Source organism: Diabrotica virgifera, chromosome 9 (genome assembly GCF_917563875.1).
Source record: "Diabrotica virgifera virgifera chromosome 9, PGI_DIABVI_V3a".
In the NCBI taxonomy this organism is placed as follows: domain Eukaryota; kingdom Metazoa; phylum Arthropoda; class Insecta; order Coleoptera; family Chrysomelidae; genus Diabrotica; species Diabrotica virgifera.
In genome coordinates, this window is record NC_065451.1 from 49,095,405 (window position 1) to 49,103,013 (window position 7,609).

The window sequence follows — 7,609 nt, forward strand, 5'->3', positions numbered from 1 at the left end:
GGGTAGTTTTTCGCAACTTTATACCCTTTAATTTGCTTCCGGTCCTTTTGCACGTCCTTAGTCGTGAGAAGGTTAGTTCCAAAAAGACAAAATGGATAGTTGTGCGCTTGAAAAATCTTCTACATCTTGCATCCCTAAATTCCTGTCTGATCTGATATACTCAGTCTAGGTGAGATCCAGTTAGTTTCAAAACACGAAATGGGTATGCTAATATCTTTTAATTTTCATTTTGTACCTTTTATTTGGCAAGAGTTGGTTTTAATTGTCTAAATTGTCTTTAATTGTACTTTATTATAAAATATTTATACTAAAATTCGACCGATATTAAAAAATTGAAATAAAAAAGTCGGTTTAAAAAAAAAATTTAGCATTCAATTATGAAAAAAAAATCGAAAGAAAGTGTTAATAAAAATAGACCATATTCTGTTAAAAAAATATCATGAAAATCTCCTACTAATGAAAATCTCCTGAAATATCATGAAAATCTATAAACATAAAGAAAATTTCAGCTTGCAATTGCTGAGTAATTAATTAATATTAAGTCTGGACGTCCATTAAAATATTTTTAAAACTACTAATGAGAAAAACCTACAATAGCTAAATAGTTAATCTAAATTTTTGTTACTAGCTAAATAGAAGTTCAGTTTCTTCACGCGTATAGTCACTTTTACGTCACAAAAATAATCTCTATTTCTCTAATTGAAATACAGTCTTACATGACCTCATTCGAATAAAATAAGTATATACATATATATACATACACATATATATACATATATATACATATATATATGTATATTATAGAAATTTAAAGTTATTTTATATATTATACTAATAATTATGTTACTTGAAGCCATACAAAGTATTCTTCTTAAATAGTACTTTTTACTGTAGGTACTGTAACTTTTTGTACTGTAGGTACAAAATTCTCTTCAATTATTCTATTTTTCCAGATCTTTTGACATTAATCTTCTTCAAATTATCCTTAATACTTGTCTTTCTCTAGGGTAACTTTTTAAATCTTAATATTTAATCTTCTTTTGTCTTTTTCCACAGATGGGATTTTCTTTTCCTTTATAAACTCCGTTACTTCAACATATTTTTATAACTTGTTTTGTCTTTATATTTCTTCTTATATCAGTTCATCATCATTTCTTAACTGACTTTCTTTTCGTCACAAAATCATTGTATATAAATAATTCACTCTCTCACGAGAAAATTCGTTTACTCAATAAAAACTCCATATGCCATTATGGCAGTAGTTGTGGGCTCTCTCACGAGGACGAATTTTATTAGTCCTATGTACGTGGTATAATCACCTTGTATAAAAAATTATTTCTTTTCCGTAGTCATTTTTAATTTTTCCTTTTCAGGGTATGTTCCTTTGTCTTGTCATATTTATCATAAGTAAAAATCTTTGCATTTACTTGCATTTCTCAACAAAAATTTCCATTGATTGAGACATTTCCGTCTCCAATATAAGTCCTTTATGCTGGATTTTCCAATTTCTTCATCATCTTAAAATACTTTCTTTTATCTTTCCTTATTTATAAACATATTGTTCGAATACTAATATCTTATATTTTCAGGTTGATTTTATTTATCATAATAAACTTTCTTCATAAAAATTTGTCGTTTAGCGAATTCTTATGTAGTTCATTCGTTTCAATTTTCAATGTCAAACACGTCATATCATCATAATATTATACTCGAAGTACTTAGTTTAAAAATAGTATAATAGTAAACTGTTATAAACAAAATAACTTCCGTATGCAAAAATGCATTTTCATCAAGTATAAATTACATCAAAATCAAAATAAACTTATTTACTATTTACCTACTCGTATTGTTAAAAATAATTCTTTTAATATATATTTCTTACTTACGATATAATATAAGAATTGCTATGTTTCTATTAAAAGTAAAACTATCGATTAAGATTAAGATTATCTATATATGAAATGTAATTCTCAAAAAAAATCTTCTAAATTAGTGAAATACTTCTAAAACTTAATAATATACGAAAAAATTTTACCTAATTTAATTATATTTAAGTAATAATTAATAATTCTAGTTCCTCTAAAATGATTATATTTATATTATATTAATAAAAAAAATTCATATCTGTGAGACTGTATATGCAATTTAAAAAATAGCTAAAAAGTTACTCACGATTACACATCTGTCCACTAGGTATTATCCATTCCTTTCCATTTTTGTCCTCTTGACGTTTGGGCGTGACCCCATGTCTTCAAACCTTCGTCCATGTCGACGTCTACCATTTGGACTCCCTTATCGTTGGCCTCTCCAGCTCCATATAGTCCGTCCCATTCCATCTAACGATACCAATTAATATGAGGATTGGTAATTTACCCCAAATTTTCTTCGTTTCCTCCAGTTTTTTGCCATCTTTGTTCCTGTTTTCTACTGCCTCAGAAGTCCAGTCCGTCTCTCAGGTCGCCATATGGTGGTACGTGATGATTTACTATACTGGAATGGGGTTTGTTTAACAGGAAGGCACTATGTACTCATAACTTCTTTATTTGGTTAAACTAATACCGTATAAATGTATTCAGTTGATAGGTGACATTATTCTGCTCTAACGGCAGCAACCTCCCAAGCCTAACTAACTAATTCAACTGACCCACTAATCACTCAAATCTGATCGTGTTCCCATATTTATCAAATACTTCGTTTTGTAAATATGTTTGTATATATTCTTAGGCCTTGGGCCCGCATATACAATTATTATTTATCACCACACCGTTGAAACTTTTTGTACTTGTTATTTTTGTGGAGTCGGACAAATTTTGAGCTTGGCGCATTATGGTAGTGGGGCGTTTGCCTGTCAAGCGGTGACGAAGTTGTCAATTTTATGCAAGAAAAAAATTTATTACCACATTGGTCATTCTATTTTAATCAATGGATTTTATCATATAAACAACGAAAACAATTTTGTCGGACAAAAATATTGGGGCATATGACGCGTCGGACACGCTAAATATGTCAAATTTACGAAAATAATAAATTTATTACCACATGGATAATTTTAACGGTATCTACCATAAAACATTTTTACAATAATGTGGTAACCTTGTCGGACAATTTTCACGGGGCATATGCGCAGTCGGACGCGCCGAAGATGTCAATTTCCTGAAATTTTTTTATTTACAACCATTTTTCCGACAACATTAGTAGGTTATAAGTAATTATATTCTTAATCAAAAAATCAAAGTGTCGGACAAAAATATTGGGGCAACTCGACAGTCGGACAAAAAATTTAATTTTTATTAGTAAAGTATACTTTCAAATTATGCTGGGTTCGTGCATCCCTTATCTTTACAACCATTTTTCCGACAAAAGTAGTAGGTTACAAGTAATTATATTCTTAAACAAAAAATATAATTGTCTGACAAAAATGTTGGGGCAAACGAACAGAAATCTTAATTCTTTTAGGCTATCGACGAGGAGGTATTATCAAAAAAAAAATTTAAAACAGTGTTTCTCGGTTACTTTTGAATCGATTTAGCTGAAAATTGGTACACACACTAAGTAAAGCATTTAAAAGGGTATGACGTAGATCGGAACCCAAAATTTTCTTAAAAAATTTTCCGACAAGAGGGAAAATTTTAGAAAAATTGTGATCTGATAATTTGTGTACATACTCCTTGAACAACGACAAACATCGTTCTGTATTTTTTCTCGAATTAAAAAAAAATGTCAGCACATGTATCAGGTTATAAGTAGTTATATTCCAAATCAACAAATCTAACTGCCCGACATAAATAGTGGGGCACATCCAAAGTCGGACAAAAAATTTAATTTTTATTAATAAACTATACTTTTAAACTATTCTGGGTTCGTGCATCCCTTATCTTTACAACCATTTTTCCGACAAAAGTAGTAGGATACAAGTGATTATACTCTTAAACAAAAAATTTAATTGTCTGACAAAAATGTTGGGGCAAACGAACAGGAAACTTAATTCTTTTAGGCTATGGACGAGGAGGTATTATCCAAAAATATTTAAAACAGTTTTTCTCGGTTATTTTTGAATCGATTTAGCTGAAAATTGGTACACACACTAAGTAAAACATTTAAAAGGGTATGCCGTAGAGCTGTACCCAAAATTTTCCCAAAAAAATTTCGGACAAGAGGGAAAATTTTAGAAAAATTGTGATCTGATATTTGCGTACATACTCCTTGAACAACGACAAATATCTTTCTGTAGTTTTTTCTCGGAATAAAAAAAATTTCCGACACAAGTATCAGGTTATAAGTAGTTATATTCCAAATCAAAAAATCTAAGTGTCCGACAAAAATATTGGGGCAAATCCAAAGTCAGACAAAAAATTTAATTTTTATTGATAAACTATACTTTTAAATTATGCTGGGTTCGTGTATCCCTTATCTTTACAACCATTTTTCCGACAAAGGTAGTAAGTTACAAGTAATTATATTCTTAAACAAAAAATGTAATTGGTTGACAAAAATCTTGGAGCAAACGAACAGAAAGTTTACTAACTTACTACTTTGTAACTTACTACTTTGTCGGAAAAATGGTTGTAAATATAAGCGATGCACGAACCCAGCATGATTTAAAAGTATAGTTTATTAAATTTAGTAATGAAACACAGACTTACTCACAATCATTTATTATAGTTATTAATATTTATTATAGTTTATTAATAAACATTAAATTTTTTATCCGACTTTGGATTTGCCCCAATATTTTTGTCGGACACTTAGATTTTTTGATTTGGAATATAACTACTTATAACCTGATACTTGTGTCGGAAATTTTTTTTTTCAAGAAAAAAAAACTACAGAACGATGTTTGTCGTTGTTCAAGGAGTATGTAAGCAAACATCAGATCACAATTTTTCTAAAATTTTCCCTCTTGTCGGAAAATTTTTTAAGAAAATTTTGGGTACAGCTCTACGTCATACCCTTTTAAATGTTTTACTTAATGTGTGTACTAATTTTGAGCTAAATCGATTCAAAAATAACCGAGAAAACTCTTTTAAAATTTTTTGATATTACTTTCTCGTCGATAGCCTAAAAGAATTAAGTTTTCTGTTCGTTTGCCCCAAGATTTTTGTCAAACAATTACATTTTTTGTTTAAGAATATAATTACTTGTAACTTACTACCTTTGTCGGAAAAATGGTTGTAAAGATAAGGGATACACGAACCCAGCATAATTTAAAAGTATGGTTTATCAATAAAAATTAAATTTTTTGTCCGACTTTGGATTTGCCCCAATAGTTTTGTCGGACACTTAGATTTTTTGATTTGGAATATAACTACTTATAACCTGATACTTGTGTCGGAAATTTTTTTTTATTTCGAGAAAAAAAACTACAGAACGATATTTGTCGTTGTTCAAGGAGTATTTACGCAAATATCAGATCACAATTTTTCTAAAATTTTCCCTCTTGTCCGAAATTTTTTTGGGAAAATTTTGGGTACAACTCTACGTCATACCCTTTTAAATGTTTTACTTAGTGTGTGTACCAATTTTCAGCTAAATCGATTCAAAAATAACCGAGAAAAACTGTTTTAAAATGTTTTTGGATAATACCTCCTCGTCCATAGCCTAAAAGAATTAAGTTTCCTGTTCGTTTGCCCCAACATTTTTGTCAGACAATTAAATTTTTTGTTTAAGAGTATAATTACTTGTATCCTACTACTTTTGTCGGAAAAATGGTTGTAAAGATAAGGGATGCACGAACCCAGAATAGTTTAAAAGTATATTAATAAAAATTAAATTTTTTGTCCGACTTTGGATGTGCCCCACTATTTAGGTCGGGCACTTACATTTTTTGATTTGGAATATAACTACTTATAACCTGATACATGTGCTGAAAATTTTTTTTTTAATTCGAGAAAAAAATACAGAACGATGTTTGTCGTTGTTCAAGGAGTATGTACAAAAATTATCAGATCACAATTTTTCTAAAATTTTCCTTCTTGTCGGAAAATTTTTTAAGAAAATTTTTGGTTCCGATCTACGTCATACCCTTTTAAATGCTTTACTTAGCGTGTGTACCAATTTTCAGCTAAATCGATTCAAAAGTAACCGAGAAACACTGTTTTAAATGTTTTTTTGATAATACCTCCTCGTCGATAGCCTAAAAGAATTCAGTTTTCTGTTCGTTTGCCCCAACATTTTTGTCAGACAATTACATTTTTTGTTTAAGAATATAATTACTTGTAACCTACTACATTTGTCGGAAAAATGGTTGTAAAGATAAGGGATGCACGAACCCAGCATAATTTGAAAGTATACTTTACTAATAAAAATTAAATTTTTTGTCCGACTGTCGAGTTGCCCCAATATTTTTGTCCGACACTTTGAGTTTTTGATTAAGAAGATAATTACTTATAACCTACTAATGTTGTCGGAAAAATGGTTTTAAAGGTAAGGGTTGCACGAACCCAGTATTGTTTAAAAGACAGTTTATTAATAAAAATTAAATTTTTTGTCCGACTTTGGATTTGACCCAATATTTTTGTCGGACACTTAGATTTTTTGATTTAGAATATAACTACTTATAACCTGATACTTGTGTCGGAAATTTTTTTTAATTGGAAAAAAAAACTACAGAACGATGTTTGTCGTTGTTCAAGGAGTATATAAGCAAATATCAGATCACAATTTTGCAAAAAATTGTATTGCCTCGCAGACTTAAAATGCGTTTATCTCGAAAACGGTTGAGTTTAACGAGATGAATATAGTAACCTTTTTTAAGTATAAATGTTAAGAGAATAAAAGTGTTGATTCAAAAGGTATGTAGAGTGAGAAATAAAACAATTGATCCTATTAAATGAGCGCTGAAAGGCGTATGTGGCGCCCTCTGGATAATATATCATTTTTGGTGGAAAATTTAGATTTATTGTCCCGAAAAACCCCTGCTTACCGAATTTCGTGTTATTATCCCATGCCTGTTAGGAAATATTCAAGAATAAATAAAATAAAAGTTTAACTTTATCACCTTGTATTTCGGTTATTATCAACTTTCGTACTAAGGTAAGTTAGCTTATATCGACCTATTTTAACCTCAGGAATTTAAGGTTAAGCTATGACCCATTCTTTACCAAACACCCTGTATATGTACACTCTGGACCAAAATTAATCAACCACCTTAAAAATGGGTTATTTTTGATGGTTTGTATTTTATAAACCTCTTGTCCGATTTAAGTGATTTTTTCGTAACATTAGCGCCTTATTCTTTAGCAATATCCCTGTAGTAATATTGTCGGTACACACATAATTTTTATTGCAAAGCTAGTGTATGAATCAAACTGTGTTTTTTCTCAAAGTTCGCATCACCCCGTGGAATATTCTAGCATCTATAAAATACTAAAATTAAAACCGAACTATAGCCTCATTCCTTCTCAACATTCAGTTTTTTCATTCATTCGTTTATGTTGGATAATAAAAAAGTTAAGGACTTTAAAAACTAGCCATATTTTTCATAGACAAAGTGTGTTTTTAAATAAGTATGGCAATAAGGAGTAATTGTGCATGACAAAATAAAGTCAGTTTGCTTTACGAGAAAAACGTATGTCCACAAATGCATCGTTTCCGAGATAGGGGGTGTTGA